This window comes from Anolis carolinensis, chromosome 2 (genome assembly GCF_035594765.1).
Source record: "Anolis carolinensis isolate JA03-04 chromosome 2, rAnoCar3.1.pri, whole genome shotgun sequence".
Taxonomy (NCBI): domain Eukaryota; kingdom Metazoa; phylum Chordata; class Lepidosauria; order Squamata; family Dactyloidae; genus Anolis; species Anolis carolinensis.
In genome coordinates, this window is record NC_085842.1 from 286,209,766 (window position 1) to 286,229,266 (window position 19,501).

Below are 19,501 nucleotides of genomic sequence, written 5' to 3' on the forward strand. Positions count from 1 at the left end.
TTGAGGCAGAACACAACATTTATCTGCAGCAAAGTCTTATTATCACGTCTCTTTTGTTATAGAACAAGAGGGCGCTTACAACATTATTTGTATCATTCTTTTATAACAGTGTCAGCTGAATCAAATTGTTTGGCAACTGCTTTGAAGAAGACAAAAAGCCTATTCCCAAACCTGATTATTTGTAAAACATTGTAGTGTTTATTTTATTTTTAATCTCTGTTTTTTAATCTCCAAACACACTAACAATGTGTTTATGCCACTGGGAAAATTGGTATCAGAGCCCATGGCTAATTATTCTCCTATCTTCCATTATATGTCAATACAGCCTCTCTCTTAACATTTTCTCTTAACATTATTGATTCTAGTGATTTCACTTTAGTATTGCATGGGATAAACACATTAATTCACACATTGTTATAGTTTTCATGTTAGCTGCTTTGTCAGAGAAAAGCAGGGGGCAAATACTACTACTACTACTACTACTACTACTACTACTACTACTAAATGAATGTATTTTTTTCAATCTGACGGAACAACTCTCTAGGAATATCTAGGTTCCCCAGCATGATCAGCTTTCACCAGAGACTGATCATAAAATTGCAATGGACGTCTAAGAGATTCCTAGGGTGTTTTCTCTAGGAGCCCCTAAGTCCTTCAACAAGGCCCTATGATCATCTTCTGGGAGATGAAAAAAAAAAATCAATCAAACCATGAATAATCAAAACCAAAAAAATTAAATCTGCAGATGTGGAGGATTGACTTTATTATTAAATCATATACAGTAGAGTCTCACTTATCCAACATAAATGGGCCGGCAGAATGTTGCATAAGCGAATATGTTGGATAATAAGGAGGGATTAAGGAAAAGCCTATTAAACACCAAATTAGGTTATGATTTTACAAATTAAGCATCAAAACATCATGTTATACAACAAATTTGACAGAAAAAGTAGTTCAATACGCAGTAATGCTATGTAGTAATTACTATATTTACGAATTTAGCACCAAAATATCACGATGTATTGGAAACACTGATCACAAAAATGCATTGGATAATCCAGAAGGTTGGATAAGCGAGTGTTGGATAAGTGAGACTCTACTGTAATTTGTTCTGTCTTTTCACAAAAATCACAAGGCATTGTACAGCAAAGCACTGAATAAAGAAAAGAATCAGATAAAGACAAAAGCTACAATAAAATCTTTAAAGATTAAAGCAACAATAGTACAACTCAGCAAATTTAAAAGCTAAGCTGCAAACACACTAAAGGAGTTTGGACTGAATTTAACTTTGATAGAAGAACATAACACTGTCTGGAAGTGAAACAAGATAAAGTCCTTTCATGAATACCCTCTGAAAATGGACCTCTGTGACCGATGGTGGCATTTTGCTGTCATTTATCCCTCCCGGCAGCAAATGCTTTGGTTAGGCCCCATTATTGGGTAGAGTTCAGTGCTGTAAATTAGCCCTTTGTCATTGCTTACCCATGTGCCAAAGGCAAATCTTGACTGAACCTTCAGACAATAATACAGAAAAAAAAAGAATTTGCCCTGCTGCTCACATAATCACCTGCAAAGCCAAGAAGCAGATGCCATTATTCTTATTCTCCCCACTGTTTCAGGCATCAGCTGCCTGTGCTGCTAATAACAGAGAGGAAGATGCGGAAGGGCTCCCTGCAGTGACTGATATCACTCTGTAAGAAACCTTTTACCTTTCTCCACCTCCTCACATTCATGGTTGCAATCTATCTATTCACTCTGTGTGCTTTCCTTAAATTATTGACATTACATCTCAGCTGTTTCAGACACTTAGCAGTGGCATTTTCTTGGGCTGAATGGATGACAGCAATGATGTTCTTACACTGTTCAGTAAATGGGAGGGAGGCTGCTGTGCTTGGTGTTCAAGTTGCCTTCAAGTATACTTATGGTGACCCCATACATTTCATAGGGTTTTCTCAGGCAATGAAGACTCAAAGGTGGTTTTGCCAGTTCCTTCCTCTGAAATAAATCCTATAATTTTATTGGCACTACTCATTGGCCAAGCACTAATTAGGCTGAACCTATCTAGCTTCCGGGATTAGATGGGATCTGGTGCTTTTAGGAAATTTAGATTGATGGACAAGACCTCAGTCTTTGTTATTTCTCAAGCTTGCAGGATCCGATACAAACCTGAGAATTATAGGTGCAAAAATGTATTACATCAGAGATTTGTTGGATTTGTCTTTTAGTCCACCTGCTAGAATGAAATGCAAACCAAATGCACTTTGCAGTCAGAATTTCCTGCATATCTAACTGGCAAAGAGATTTTAAAAGTGAAAATACATGCTCATTTGCAAACCAAGGAAGGCAAAATATAAAACGTTTACATTTGAAAACAGAAAACATACAGTATTGGTAGTTATTACCCCAAACTTTCTATATTTCAAACCTGTGTGTACTGTATTTGTTTTAGTTATCTTGTCATTTTAGTTACATTTATGAATGTTACAAATGTTAACCAATCTACTGGAAATGTTATGATTGAGCCTCATGGCTCTGTTACTGGCAGACGTGGGCGTAAGACTCCTCGAGAGTCAGATACTCTCGAGGAGCGAGAAAGAAAGAGACTGCGAGATATCTTTGCAGCACCATCTGACGAAGAGTCTTTTGAGGGGTTTACGGAGAGAATGGAGGAGGGGCTGGTTAGCTCGGAGGAGGATGAGATGGATTGGACTCGGGTGAGGGAGGAATTGGGTGCCACTGGCAATGATGGGATGGAAGATGAATGGGGACCTTCAGGATTAGACCCATGGACAAGCTGGAGGGATGGGACGGGATCCACAGCTGGGGATGCTGTGGGGCGTAGTCAGAGGTGTTCCAGCTCTGATGAGGAAAGTGATGAGGAAACGCCCGGGTTAAGGAGGGCAGCTGATAGTGATGAGGATTTGTAACTGGCATAAAATGAGGCTTGGGAGCAATTGCAAATTGCGTTGGGCAAGGTAATCTGGACGAACGCTTGGGATCTGTGTGGGACGCTTTCCTGAAGACTGGTGTGTTTTCGTGTGCTGATACGTAAGTTGTTTTGGAATTTGGGGTCAGACGGCGGGATGAATTGTGTGGGCTTTTGTTTGTGCAAACTTGTGCTTAATCTCATTAGCTTTGACCTTCCGTCGTCTTCTTGATGGACGCCATCTCCTGCTTTGGATTTCGGACTGAACTGACCACGGCTTGACTTCCCCCTACTCGGACTTGGTGAAACTACAAACGTCTGCTTCTGGCTTGAACTACGGAAAGGAACTGGGTCTACTCTACTGCTTCAATCCTCGGCTGATCTGTGTGTATTGGAAATCTTGCCTGCTGTGTGGAGGAGTGACTCAAGTTACTCAAAGCACAGTGCTGGCAGCAGAGAGGAATCTGCTGCCAATTAATTGCATTCTTTTGAACACTTTGTTCCCCGGCTTCTGTTTTGTTTATCCCCAGGCTGAAGCAAGCTGTTTTGTTTTTACCCGGATTAAACTCCGGTTTAATCCGGTTTATCTTTTGAACGTTTTTCCTTGCCCCTTTTTGCTTTTAAAGGCTAATACTGCCTGGCCCTTGTATTTTACGGGCATTTTGAGTTCTGTTATCCAATAAACTCTGTTATCTTTGATCTTGTGGCGTTCTGTCCTTGACAGGAAATCACCCAAAGATCTGCCAAATATTGCATTTTATCATCAGCCCATTCTAGTTCTAAAGGAGCAACAAAAATGTATGCTTCTCTGCAAGAGGCAGGATATAAACAATTAAAATAAAAATGGATTCAAAAGATTCATAATTAAATTCTTTATAAAAAGCTTGGCCTTATTTGAAGTACTCTATCTAATATTCAGAAATAAGATTAATCTGGTATGATTTTCTTTTGAGAAGCCAAGTATAGGCACATCTCTGCTAACAAAGTAAATGTTTTTCTGGGTGTTGTCTCTTTAACAGAAGCATTGGTACCAAAAGCAGAAATATAGGAAAAATAGGGATAGTTTACTACACAACAAAAAAGATGAGCAATTCAAGAAGTTTCAACAAACCTTTGATCCAAAACTAATAATATGTATATGTAAAATGAAGCTGCAAACTCAAGTAAACCTTATATAAGTAAACAAAAATATATTCGTCCTTCAGGAGACCACTTGAGAATTTCTTTTAAAATGCATTAAGGGACATTTCTTACTTTCATCAACCTCCACCTTTCTTATGATATTCATTTCGGTGGCCAAACATGTAGATTATTTATCAGCTAAGTTGGGCATTGCTAATGGAAATGGGGAAATGACTGAATTATTTTCAGACTCAGAACTTTTTAGTAGAAACCTAATTCCAGGAAAAGATGAAGAAGTAAACAGAGGATAGTGCTAAAGAGCCAGTTTTTTCCCCCTACATTTCCTAGCTGGCTCTTTATCCAAAGTTCTATTTTCTGGGATCTTGCAAAATTACTTATTGAATTTTGTTAGTCCCTCAGGTTAAATAATGATAGTATTTAGGTCACAAGAGCTAAATCGCATGGGAGATTACTGGCCAAGTCCATCCTTATTCAAGTGGAGCTGGCTTGCCAATGAGAAGAAGGAAACAAGTCACTAGAAAAAGAGGAAGGACATATTACAGATTGATTGACTCACTGAAATTATGGGCCTGAACATGCAAGACCTCAGCAGGGTTGTTTATGATTGGGGGTCTTGAAGATCTCTTATTCACAGGCTCATCACAGGCAGCTTTACAGCAACAAACTACAACACCCCCCCCCCCCCCCAAATCATATAGAACTATGATTGGTAAATTCAATTTTCAATGTATCCATTAGAGGCATTTCTGTTAGGACTGATCACAGTTGGTAGCATTAAATTACTTGTCAAAAACTGAACAAAAATTAGCACTTTAAAGTAGTTCATCTCATGGAGCCTTGATTTTAATAAACGGAAGACAAGGAAAGAATATTTTTCATGAACCGCGTATTAGCTGGAGCATGATTGCCTGAAGTCTGCATACTCTTCTTTCCATAGCCCTACCCAAAGAGAAAGCACCGAACCCAGCCGAAAATGGATCTGGACCAACCTTGGCACACAGACCCAACATGGCCAACTCTGAGTACTGGGTTTGGGAAGAATTGACCCACAATTTCTTGGGAATTGTAGTTCACACACATCCTTATGCATTTTCTAATGAGTGCATTCATTAAAAGCAAAAACTAACCTTTTCTAATAAATAGCCTTACAAATTCCCTAACCTGGGCATTGCTGGGTACTTAAGATAGTTATAAATAAACTACACTCTTAATCCGTGCCCAAGGCATGCTGACCCCATCTTCTGTTTTATATATTCACACTGTTGTATACTTAAGGAAAGTCTGTGTCAGCCTGAATCATTTGCAGATGGTGGGTGATAAACTGTCAACATTCAGGTTCCATAATGTCTCCATGTTCTGGCAAACAGTAGTATAATAAAAGAGAGGATTTTTTTCTCCTCCAATGTGAACTGACTAAACAATTTTTTAAAAGCAAAAGAAAATCACAAAAGCCTACAGTTTCAAATATATTTCATATACACTTGGCCTTCCATATCTATGGGTTATATTACCCCGAGGCTCCTAAATCAGCTCTGCAGAGCTAGTTTCTTCAGGGTCAGGCTGCTTCTCCAGTTCCCCACTACTGCCTTCCAGTCTGCCAACCATGATAATCTTTTCTAATGTTATCGCATGATGTGGCCAAAGTATGAAAGCCTTGGTTTGGTCATTTTGGCTACTAATAAGAATTCAGGCTTGATTTTCTCAAGGACCAATCTCTTCTTCCTCTTCCTTATCTTTAATTCTTACAAAATTATTGTCAGGGTCTGTGCTGAAAGTGAAGATGAAGGGCCTTTCTGCTCAGGATCTGAGTCAGCAGCAGAACTGGAGAAGCAGTCTGACCCTAAAGAAACTAGTTCTGCAGAGCTGATTTAGGAGCCTCAGGGTAGTATAGAGGATGAGTTATGGCATGATCAAGAACTTTCAAAGGAAGAGCAAGAGTTAAGCATCCCAGCTCAGCTGCTGTTGAGGACCCATGCCATCCAGCTGAGGAGGTCTAACTGGTTGGTCCAAAGAAGGGCCAACAGGTGAGAGCATTCAGGAAAGCGGCATAAAAGAGCTGGGAGTTGAACTGATAGTTTGCTGAGAGCAATGTTTCTGGAATTGTAAAGCTTGAAACTCTGTTTATGTACTTTTGTTTTTTACCTTGACCTTGATGAATTGATGATGCTCTGGGCTATGGCTTGTATTTGGTGAGACTGCTTAACTTGAGACATTATGAACCATGGAGACTCAAAGTATTACAATAGCTTGATATTTTCTTGGCAGCTTATAAATTTATAACTCGAAATGCTTTGATTCTTTATATGAGCTTGGTAATAATTTTTGTTACAATCTTTTGTACTTTTGTCTTTTTTGTCTTGAATGTTCTGTATATTTTACACCTCTTTGTCATGGCATTTGGCTAGCACAATAAATGTATTTAACTATAATTCTTCAACTGGAATATCAGTTCATTCTCCCCACCCCCAATTGTTTAGTGCTCCCTAGATAACCCCCTTTCAGGTCTATAAGATAAATGTCTGGATTTAGATAGACCTATTAATGGCTCAGATAAAGCAGTTCTTATGTTCCTTTCTGTTTTTGTTTTCATTACAAAACAAAGACATGTTTAGGAAGCTAACAATTTTGTTCATGTGATGTCTACAAAGGTCATTGCCAATATTCTTTTTCTATTTTCCTTCACATAGTATTGATTGAACACAAAATTCCCCACATCTGCTAAATCAGGTTCACTGAAATAGTGATGAAAAAAAATCTTCATTTTGCTAAAGGCCAAGAAAAGGATTTTTTACAACATGATTTGTAGGTGCTAGAAAACTATGCTAGGCATGTCTTTTTCTCAGAGATGGTACAGATCCTGTTTTGTCTTGTGTTGAAATAGACAAACATGGCTATATTGTTAAACATTTTGTATGTGTTATGTTTAGCAGCTTTTCCAATATGAGAGAGGTGGAACAAAATTTATGACATTGGGCTTGTACCTGGGAGAGTTTGATCAGCGAGGAAAGCACAGAATTGCTGAGAGATCACTTTACTAAGCAATTAATTCAAATGTCAACAACCCCTTGATCATGTTTTACATCAATTTTCCAATATTAGTCAAACCAAACTTGCAGATTGTCTCCTGGAAGAACCAAGTTGTCAGTTGGGATCTTAATCATTCTGCAACAACTACTGTAAATAAATCATAAAATATCTGGATGGATCAGGCAAATTAAGCCATTCAATAAAACTGAGCCACACAAGAAAATAAGAGCAGTTATACTGCTCTTATACTATGGTGTACGAAGACTTATTGAGGATTCTGGATGAATAGATTCTAATCTTGGACATGCTTAAAATTTTATATAATGTGATTTTATTTTGTAATGGTATCTGTTTTATATGAATTGTTGTTTTGTAGATTGTTTTATATGAATTGTTTTACATTGTTTTTAGGCATTGAATTTTTGCCTGTTTATTGTAAGCCGCTTTGAGTCCCCTCGGGGAGAAAGGCAGGGTAAAAGTGATGTAAATAAATAAATAATAAATACTGTATTTACTCGATTCTAGTGCACATCTTTTTTGAATAAAATTGGGGTGCACACTAAAGGTAAAGGTTTCCCCTGACATTAAGTCCAGCCATGTCTGACTCTGGGGGTTGGTGGTCATCTCCATTTCTAAGCCAAAGACCTGGCATTGTCCATAGACACCTCCATGTGGCCAGCATGTCTGCATGGAGCGGCGTTACCTTCCCACAGAAGCGGTACCAATTGATCCACTCATATTTGCATGTTTTCAAACTGCTAGGTTGGCAGAAGCCAGGGCTAATAGCGGGAGCTCACTCCACTTCCAGGATTCAAACCAGCAACCTTTCGGTCAGCAAGTTCAGCAGCTCAGCAGTTTAACCCACTGTACCTCCAGGGGCTCCGGGGTGCACATTAGTATTATGGTAAACTACAGTAAATGCTAAGGCAAATTGCTAGGGAGGGAGAGTCAGAAGCTGAAGCCAAACTTGGGGAAATTTTGGAAGCCCAGCTTTCTTTCCCAGCTGGGAGGAAGAGTGGGGGAAAGGAGAAGCAGATGCCGTTACCCTAGGGGACCCCACAAAGTGATTTTTTCCAACTTCTTCCCCCTGAAATATAACCTATCATTGAGGGTCTCCCTTTCAAACATTAACTCGCACTGAGCTTGCTTTGTTTCCAAGATCAGACAGGACTTTCCTATCTCACTTTAAAAACTGCAAAGTTCTGAGGCTTGTAGATCATTAAGCCCAGGACTTATCTTGCTGAGAATGAGAAACCCCCTCCCTAAACTACAATCCCTAGAATCCTATTTTTTGGGGTGATTGCCTTTGGAGTATTTAGTTCCTATAATTCCTTTCATTAAGTCAGAGGACTTTTCCATGTAATTTGCCTGAGGTTCCCTTTTGTAGTGGTTCTCAACTTGGGGTCCTGAGATGTTTTTGGCCTTCAACTCCCAGAAATCCTAACAGCTGGTAAACTGGCTGGGATTTCTGGGAGTTGTAGGCCAAAAACATCGGGGGACCCCAGATTCTTTTCAGTTGTTGGAAGATTTGGTGTCCTAACACTCCATTTTTAAAGAAGTGGCTCTAAGCAGGCAGCAACTGTAATGCACATAATTATTTGGCCAAATTGCAAAGAGTGCACTTTTTGCAGCCGTGCATTACGTACATTTGCCAGCAAATATGTTTTTTGATTTCAGGATTTTGAAAATGGAAGTGTGCATTACATTAGATGGCACACTAAATTTGAGTAAATACAGGTAACTGCAACCCACAACATGAGGGTCTTTAGACCTGCAGGCTTTTCAAATTGCTCCACCACAGAATTTGCACTGGAAAACATCTTTCCTATCCAGCTCTTGTCTTTTGGCAATCCTGACACAAAATTGTCTGTGTTTTGATGCTAAACCTTTGCAGGACACTTTGCAAGGAATAAACAGCTGAGGGGGCAAATATTATTAGATGAAATGTGCATATATTTGCATATTACTAGGATATTGACAAAAGCAGAGTCAATGAATTATTTACCTCCAAAATGGTATGTGATTCTCTTCCAAAGGCTATTCTTAAGACGTTATACAAACCAACCATTTCACTACAGTCATATTATCATCGATAGCGGATATGGACTGGATTGAGCATCTTAAATATTGTGTCTCTCCTCAGTCTCGCAATTGTGGCAAATCACCAATCTGTGGTCCTGCTATTATACTTCCGCATATCCCCATAACCTTGCTTTCCCACACTACTGCTGTTCCAACTGTGCAATTCCAAGGCACATTAATTCTATAACTTAAAGATTGCAAATAGTGAGGAAGAGTTGGAAGAGAAGAAGAATCTCATCCTCTAATGTCACTTTACTGCTGGCATGTTGGCACAGAAGAAGGGACCTATTTTGCCAAGATATACAATGGGAATATTGTGGGATTGGGTTTGATGGATTTTACCTGTTAATAGCTAGGGACAGGAGAATCAGGGTGGTTGTGGTGGGTGATCAGAAGTGTGTTGGACCACAAGGGTGCCATTAACGGTGATGGTCCAGCTGCAGTGTATTTTTCCCTGTCTTATGCAGTAAATCTATTAGACATGGCTATAGTATATGCAGAAATAATATGATAGTTTAGTGTGGTTTTCACTGAACCCCCCTAATCCTAAGAAAGAGGGGGTGAGAAGACAATTTTTACAGCAAACACTAGATAATTACTTAGAGGAAGGTTGGTAATTCCAATGTCAGTGAGGCAGTAAATCCGCATTGGGTTTTATGCTAAACTTAAAGCTACCCTTTAAGTTTTTTGGTACCTGTAATTAAAATTCATTATCATGGGAAGCTTTGTTAAAGTTCACACTGAAATTCAAAGTGGAGTGGACTCACTTGCCTACTAGCATTAAAGCTCTACTCAATATACTTGTTTAAAATAAACTTTTTAATGGTATTCTCCTAGTTTTATCATTACCCCTGATAAATGGAAGAGTCATTAAATTGCCAGGAAATCAATTAAGGCAGGATGATTGAGTATGAAAACTTTCCCCCTCCAGATTTTTGATGTCAGCTATTTTTGCTATTGGATTCCTCTTTCACTCTAGCATTGGCTTGTTATATGTTGGCAAATGACAATATCAAACAAGAAACCCTTTGAAAAAGCTCCTGGCTTTTTTGCCCCAATCCTAGTGCAGAGTTATGCTTGCTTACTGTGTCACCAGGAGGTCTTTGAATCAACACTTTCTATGTCTTCCTCTCACAGAAGCCACTGTTCCAAATGACAAATGAAATTATTTTAAATCCAAAGCAGAGGATCATATATATTACGTTGGAGATTTCAGGAAATGTGACAAATCTAGTTTTTTACCATAGGGGCCACTGTGGTGCAGTGCGGTAAACCACTAGGCTGCAGAACTTGTTGATTGGAAGATTGGCGGCTTGAATCCATGGACGGGGTGAGCTCCTGTTGTTAGCCCAAGCTTCTGCCAACCTAGCAGTTCGAAAACATGCAAATGTGAGTAAATCAATAGGTACCACTTTGGCAGGAAGGTAACGGTGCTCCATGCAGTCATGCCAGCCACATGACCTAGAAGACATCTATGGACAGAGTTGGACACGACTAGACTTAATGTCAAGGGGAAACCTTTATGTTTACCATGAAAATAGAACAGGATTACTACATTTGTTCACTATTATTGTTCATGAAAACTCTGTCTCTATATATGTATTTACAATATAGAAAAGTAATTACAAACTCTGGGACTGAATAGCTTCCTCATCAAGCTTTAGTTCAGCTTTCTGGAATTCCTTACATAGTCAACTCCTTCACCATTTATTCTATTTGGTGGTTTCTTGGGTTTTGTGTGGATTTTTCACATTCTTTAAAATTTAAATGTTTTTGAGGTTTACTTACAAGTAGATAACCAGCATGATTACAGTAGTTTGAATGTAGAATTGGGACTCGTGAAGACCAGGATATGACTCCTACTCAGCCCTGGAAAAGATTTCAATTGAAAAGAAAGGAATCTGATATTTGTGTATAATCTTTTGAGGGAGATGTGGGCTTTCTTCAAACTTTTATCATCAGGACAGAAGTAATGAAATAGCCAAATTTCTGCTCTTACAAGATGACAGGATTTCTTAAGTGGCCCAAGTGTCATCTTTACTATTATAGTGGTGTTATCTGTCTTTTGTAAATAATTCTGGTGTTTCACTTGATAATGACACAGCCATGCTGTCTATATCCTAAGTCAATAGGGCCACCATTAAAAATGAAATAACTTCTCAGATCTGTATATTTTGAGCCCACTCTGTCTTCCATCTGTCTATATCATCTATCTTATTCATTCCCAGTGTTTTCTCCCAAAGAGGTGCTCAAAGCAGCTAACAGTACTAAAATACATAGTTAAATGCATTGGGAAACAATGCAAAAAAGGTAGAACCACACCAAATCGATTAATCCTCCGCCATTTAGCAGCACAAAAGTGTGTTCATGCCAAAGCTTTACCTCAGTAAAAATGCCCTTTGGTAAAAGAGACAAATAGATGACTCCTCCATAGTCTTCTTTGGCAGGGAGTGCCAGGCTTTAGATTCAGCAGCACTACATCTACAGGGAAGTGATCGATTGTATTTCCTTCTTGTTCTTAGGTTGTGAACAGTGACTGGATAGATGAGTTGTAACCTAGTTTGGGAGAGGCTTATTTTTCTTCTTGATAATCTCTTGCCACTGGATTAGTTGGATTTTTTTAGAGTCAAGTAACTAAATACCTTTCAGTGACATTGCATTTTCTCTAAATGTGATTGTGAGCTAAATTCATCTGGTAGATTCATGTCCCTTTTCTTATTTGTCTGATTTAAGCTTCTGCATTCCCTGAAAGCCCCCTTTCCTTCATTTATAGATGACCCATTTTATCCAGGGTTACTGAAAAAGCTCTATATGATATTATATGATTTGGCTATATCTTTGAAGAATGGAGCAGACACACTGGAAATATGTAAGATCCCAAGGAATTTCCTAGAGCCTGTCTGGGCAGCTTTTATCTGCTAGATATCTATATCTGTGGGTGCATCTACGTTGTAGGATTAATGCAGTTTGTCATAATTTTAACTGCCATGGCTCTATGCTATAGAATCACAGAAGCTGTAGTTTGGTAAAGTACAAGCACTCTTTGGTAGAGAAGGCTAAAGGCCTTGTGAAACAGCAACTTCTATAATTCCACAGCATTGAACCATGGCAGTTTATGTGGTGTCAAACTGCTTTAATTGATGGAGGCAATGACAGGTCTGTCAATAAAAATCATTGAAGTAAGTCTTCATATGACTGAAATTGTCATCTGTTACATTTTTTGTGACTACTTTGATGTGTTAGTACTGTGGCTCACTTGCAGCTGAATAATGCAACCATTACCATGCCTAGACAAAAAGAAATCCCACTGTGAGATATCCTCCCAGGAAAATGTGTATAGCAGCGATGGAGAACTCGTCACCTGTTGTTTGATGTGAGAGGAGATCCCAATCTGGTTTCTGTCTCTTCCTAATATATTGGTGGAATCTCTTGCAATTTGAATCCATTGGTTCATGTTCTAGTCTTTGGAGCAGCAGAAAACAAGCTGGCTCCATCTTCTGCATGACATCCCTTCACATATTTAAAAGTAGCCAAGTCTAATCATTGATGTTACTGGCCCGTGTCATTAGCAGTGTTACTCTTTGCAAAAGCTTTCAAAATGGCCAAACTAGTTAAGATATTTCAGGAGGTATAGTCTAAAAAAATCTTTTCCAAGTTCTGGTCCCTATCTATCACTGGCATGTGACCTCTTATATACTTGCCAGAAGAGATTTGGCTCTTGGCCCCAAAAAGGATTCTCTCTATATAATTATAGTCTAAACGTATAATGTCTGAGGTTTATTTTTCTTACAGTGGATCAAAGTGTTTTTTCTAGGACAAAAATACACCTACTTTTCTGTGCTGCGTGGCTGATAAGTAAAGAGAGAATTGTTAAATCATAACTCTTCTACTACAGAGGATTGAGACACAAAATACTAGATAAGTGGAGAAAAAGGTTTCAAAAGGAATAAGGATAAGAAGAAAAGGATAAGAAATAACTGGACTAAACCATTCTGGTCAGTGATCCAGCTGTATCTGAAAAGTACCTTTTCATTACTGGAGTGAGCAGAAGGGTGCTGTTTACAAAGAGCTCCCCATAAACATCTAAGTTATTGTAGGGTTACATACAGCAAACATTTAACCTACTAACCTACTTTGGAAGCATTTTCACCTCCAGATGGACATGTATTTCATCTTCCCTTCTGGTTTTCACAGCTGATCTCTTGCATCAATTGTTAAGTCAATGTATATTGGCAGGAATTATCTATTGTAGTTACAAATGTGTAACCTAGAATTACTTATCTTTTACTGATTCTTCATGGTTGCTGTATATTCATGATCATAGCACTATGGTTATGATCATAAAAGTTCCCCAGTTCTGCTTTACAAGAAGCTGCCGCTATAAGTGATAGTGGTCTTTTTTCTCCTTTTGACAGAAACTCAGCATACTGAAATCTCCACTATCCTGTTGCTAGTGATCTCTGCTGTGATGAAGAACTGTGATCGGGATCTTTCTTTTGATTGCCACACCAGAGAGTAGTAAGTAGCAGATCTAGGATCTTGGCCAATTGTAATCAGAGGTAGTGTCCTACACCACTTGTTGGGTGTTGCATAAACAAAATCAGTATTATGTTGGCTACAATGATGACAGTATCAATGAGTACTAATACCATTTACTCTCATTTTTATTTTCATTCTTATTAAAGTATTGGGAGACTATGTTTGTGATGATTTTAGTGGCATGTGGGGTTACCCCATGTGTGAGAGTGGCACCCCAATTTCACAGCTCCTTCCTGGAGGAAATCTGCCAGTTGGAAACAGAATCATTTGTACAAACTTTGAGCCCCGGTGGCGAAGTGCATTAAAGCACTGAACTGCAGACCGAAAGGTCCCAGGTTCAAACCCCGGGAGCGGCGTGAGCGGCCGCTGTTAGCTCCAGCTCCTGCCAACCTAGCAGTTCGAAAACATGCCAATGTGAGTAGATCAATAGGTACCGCTCCAGCGGGAAGGTAACAGCGCTCCATGCAGTCATGCTGGCCACATGACCTTGGAGGTGTCTACGGACAACGCAGGCTCTTCGGCTTAGAAATGGAGATGAGCACCAACTCCCAGAGTTGGACACGATTGGACTTGATTTCAGGGGAAAACCTTTACCTTTTACCTTGTGCTGTTACCTCTCTCTTTTTTGTGGATGGCTTTATATGGGTTCCTATTTTACATATATTTGTGACACTGGAATTATTATTTTATGTATGCTGATGTGTTATTTTGTGTTTTCAGAAGGTCATTAGATACTCTAAACTCTTTGGGACAAAGGGCAGCTATAAAACAGAAATTGATGAATGAATAACTAGCCATATAAAAAGGCATAAAATAATGAGAGATAATGTTACTCTATTTCTGATGTATCCATAAGTATTTTAATTAATTTAATAGTTACAGAGTGTGCATGTACATATTTTGCACAACAAGCTGTTTATTGCTGTTGGATGATTTCAATCTGTGACTAAAAACAACGAATTTCAAAATTTGTGAATGGTAAGAAAGTAAATATACTTTTTAAAATTAAAACTTATGATAATAACTAACACTTATGACTGTACCAAGTTTGTTTTTAAAAAACAAAATTGCATCCTCTTTTTGAAGCTATATAGTGAGTATATACTTACATTATCGATTGTTAGACATTGTACTAGCTCCTTTTGAGAGAATATGCTAATTTTGTGTCTAACTACACTTTTCCAACCTGCAATGAATGGATTTGAACAGATGAATAGTCTTATGTATTATGATGCAAGGGAAATAGCTTCCTTTCAGAAAACTGTGCTAACAGTTTTCACAAATCTCTTGTTAAAAACAGATCAATCCATCCAGAGTTGAGAATCGGTGCTTTTTCTCCCAAGGTCTTGTTTTGTTCTGAAACACATTTTGTGGCAAGTCAACTCATCTGCATATTTTCCCTGCATACATTTTACCACCCTTTCTTTTCTCTTTGCCAGGCAAATGGAATTCAATAGATCTCTAATGACAAGCGGGGCTCTCCTGTGTTTCTGCACCTGACATTCCTAACCGAAGATCTGATGGACAAGTTGACAGTCTCCGTGAAGGACAGGCCACCGAACTGATGCATCAGATGGAAATCAAAAGCAGCCAGAGACTGACATTTACTGATCATTGGCTAACGAATTCAGATTCTGACATTCACCAGTATACGAAAATGCAGACCTGCTCTCTCAGAGCCCATGTATGCTGCTGTCTGCCTCACTGCATGTCATATCCATGATGATAGTTTTGAAACTAGTGGTAAAGCTAAACTGGTTTTTCTTTTGTGTTGGAAGAGAAAGCCGCAGAAGAGGATGAGGAGGATGCAGGGCTGAGAGCGGGGCAGGTGACCAGGAGCCATGCAGAAGAGCAAGATCCTGACAGATGAGTCAGTGGCCTGCCTGAGCCAGGCCTTGAGAAGCCTGCGTGACATCTGGGATGAGATTGGCATCCCAGATGACCAGTGCCTGCAGTGCACCCAGGTGTCAGTTTCTGCTGGGAGTTCCTAGCAATTAACCAGTACTCACACTCCAGGTGGATGTAACCAGCTTTATTGCTACTACATACAGAGAAAGACAATAACACTTCTAATTTTCTCATGTACATCCAGTTCCTTTTCTAGTGCTCTTCTCTCCTCCCCTTCCAATCCCTTCCATAGCCTTCTCCAACTCCTGTCAATGATTTCTCCTGATTATCACTTCCTTACAGGTCTGCTCTCCTCCTCCAGGTTGGTTTGTTCATGTTGACCTTGTTTCAAGTATGTTGCCGGGAACAAGAGCCAAATGCTTGTCCTTCCAAGCTTTGAATCATGTCATGACATGATGCCCCCCTAAAAAGGAAAAGAAACCCCAAAACAAAAAGAGAGAGAAAAGAAAACAGCATCAAGGTTGCATGGTAACTAGATATACAACACCATTGTCACTTGTCAGGATACTGACAGGATTATATTTTTGAAAGGAGGATGAAATACACAACAGGCTGTTGTAAGAAGAGTTAAGACTCAAAATGGGGAACTCTTGATAGCCAGAGTAAAAGGAAAAAGAAAATATAAAGAAATAAATCACACTGTCTTCATGGCTGATCTATTCAAATAATACTCAGATTGAAGATACAACTGTTCTGAGTAGGGGAGAGGTGAAGAGGAAGGGGAAAAGGAAAAAGAAAAACTGATGAACACAAGTGGTTGACAAGTGTGGAGTTGGGATTGGTAAGGTTAAATAAATAAGATACACACACACACACACACACACACACTGTATATTCAATATGTTTTTATTGTAAACACAGGTAGAATAATATCAAAATCCATCACCATTTCAATATACATATCAAATGTTATTTTCTTAGTAATCTTAACCTTGCTGATTCCACCTTTATCTCCCACTTGTGTCTATCGGTATTTCACCCCTCCTCCCACCCTCTGGGAACTGTACTTCCTTTCATTCAGATGTTATTTTAATTGATCAATTGTAAAAAGAGAATGGTTCAGTTTTTTATATTTTCCTTATTCTTCCTTTTCTGGGATCAGATCCTGGGATATATAGGGCAGTGTGGAAGGGGACTGGGAGAGTGATTATAAAAAAAGTCAGTATGTTTCAGGAATAATTTGAATCTTGATCTACCAAGTGCCAGACCAGCATGCAAAATACTTGTTTATGTACTATTTAGGATTTTTATATGAAAAATATATAGGAAAATAATGTTGGTAGCTCTTAGAGATACACAGTCATGCAGATGGAGATTTTATACATGTTAACAAGCTTACATATTGGAGAAGTTGTTTTATAGTGTTAGTTACATAATTGACCCCAGGTTTCCTAGAATTCTCAGGACTAAGCTTCTGAAAGAGCTTAGTTGGAAGGCAGATTAATTGAAATCAATACAACATATTTTTAATGTGCCATTCTGTGAGTGTTCATAGAATCATAAATTTGGAAGAGATCACAAGGGTTATCTGGTCCAATGCCCACCAAACACATTCAAAACACTCCCAACACATGGCCATCTATCCTCTGCTTAACTGTATTGACTCAGAAGTCAACATAACAGTCGTCTCTATTGCACTTAGAACAAAAGAAATATTTTCAGAGTGTGTTTTGACCCCATTTGGCACACAAATATATTGTTTTCATACATTAGCACTGATTGACCACTGTTAAAGATTTGAAAAACCTGTATCACCTTATACATTGGTTTGAAAATGTATAGCAAGGGACATAATTTTCCTCTTTCTGCTTTCCTATTACACTTTGTACCACTTCCCACAACTGTATAAATGTGTTTTATAACCTGAGACTTCAATGTCACTCTGTACTGAATCTGAAGAAGTTTATATAGCCACAAAAGCTCATGCTAAAATAAAATACAGTTAATCTTAAATGTATTTGTTCCAAAGAGTAACCCTTTTAAACTCTTGAGTACCTTTTTCTGGGTCATTCCTAAACCACCTAACTTCTCTATCATCTTAGATTCCTAAGCAACATAAAAAAACGACAAAGCTAATAATTCTGTGGAGCCATAGCTCAACTTTAACCTCCTTTATGGACCCATTTCCAGTTGGGAATATTCATATTATGTCTATTACTTTGCTTCGTACATTAAATATGTGATGATTCTTCTCTTTTTGACCAGATTTATAATTCAATTGACAATACCATTATGTCCCTTTAGAGGATTTTTAAAAAAAGCACTTACAGTAAATTGCATCACTTGATTCTATTTCTGTGCCAGGGTTTCTTCATTTAAACCTTTTAAAGCTCAAAATTAACAAGTAGCAATGTGAAAACATCATTTATTATTTCTACCTCTTTGGGAATTCTTCAAAATTTCTGCATATAGAGAAACCCAGGAAAATGCAAGGTCTTTTGGGAAGAGGCCTTACTGTGATATCCTTTTCAATTAGTAGTATAACAATGAGGAAAATGTGATCGAGGTGACCCCCCCCCCCCAGGACTTTGTAAAAGATAGTTCAAAAATCAAGACTTTATGTTCTATATTTCATATATTTATAGTAGAAGGTGATTGAGACTTTTTACTGGAGTTTACTGTGACTCTCTGCACAAAAGGTGTTTGACCTTTTAGCCTGAGGCAAGAGATAACAACTTCATGAATTGTAAAATCATGCTGCTAAAACTCCACTTTTATGAATTTCCATGCTGGGTTCTCCAGATGTTATGAACTTCGTTCTTATCAAATATTTTCAATTGTTTATATCATTCATGATTCCCCTTTATGCAATGTAACTCACTTTTATGGATTCTCCCTTATTTCCATGAAATCTATCTATCTGCCTATATGTATTTGTACTCTTTGGGATCCCCGGAAAATATGTATTTTTCCCAGCATGGTTTATATTCCAACTTTATTTTATTTTTCATTTTATTTCATATAATTGTCAAATCATGAAATCAAATAGGAAATATTTTGAACTCAACCTGAACCCCAGAACTTATCCCATTTCCTATGACCCAGGCTTCCTTTCCCAAAAACAAAAGGATAATCTGCCACCGCTAAATCCAATCAAATTCAAATTGCATGGACAATATAGGGCTTGAGTCGCCGAATTCGGAGTTTGCTGACCTAAAGGTGATTCGCCCCAAGGCAAACATTGTCATATCTCACCCAAAGGAAAAACCAGGACACCTCAGGAAGGCGCCCTGCAGAGCCTGTCAATATGGCTCATCACCACCCATCTTTGCTTCCATATCTGACACCCCAAGGCATATCTAAAATCTGTATACATGACAGAAACCCGGACACCCTTGATTGCTGCCATTAATAAATTAAGCACCCTTTAGAAATCGGTCTAGCAGGACTTAATCCGCTAGTTCCTGTCCCGTCACCTCATTGTTTCGATAACTCCCGCCTTCTCTTTCCTGATTGGCCCGAGTAGAGACAAAAGGCAGCTTCCTATTGGGCCAACGGAGCAAGGCGGGAAACGAAAGCCCGCCTCGTTCAACCTTCTAGCCTATCAACGATCAGATGGGCGGGGAAGCAGGGCGGGAAATTCAAAGGGTTGTCAGACTGAAATTTTGTATAAGTATGGCTTTATTTTGATTGTATGGTACCCTAGTAGACCGAATGATCGCTACTAGAGTCCTCTTCAGCTGAATTGCTCAATAAAGACTCCTTGGTGGATTTTCCTTCAACTTTGGCGGACCTTCTTCATTTCGGCTTCAGGTTGTATTGCGGCTCGTAATTCTCCTTTTGGCTTCGCCAAGGTCCGTTCTCTCAGGACCGGATCGGGTCTCTCCTTAAGGGCCAGATCCCCTAAAACATGGTCGACAACATAAAGAATGTCAT

The 19,501-nt window shown here is 38.8% G+C and overlaps 1 long non-coding RNA gene across 1 annotated transcript; it reads left to right on the top strand.

The window, feature by feature from the left end:
* The first annotated feature begins 5,988 nt into the window (after positions 1 to 5,988).
* On the top strand, positions 5,989 to 17,713 carry LOC103277610 (uncharacterized). Its single transcript, XR_505539.3, has 3 exons — positions 5,989 to 6,258; positions 13,594 to 13,696; positions 15,157 to 17,713. It is a non-coding gene; the product is annotated as an uncharacterized LOC103277610 (long non-coding RNA).
* The last annotated feature ends 1,788 nt before the right edge of the window (positions 17,714 to 19,501 follow it).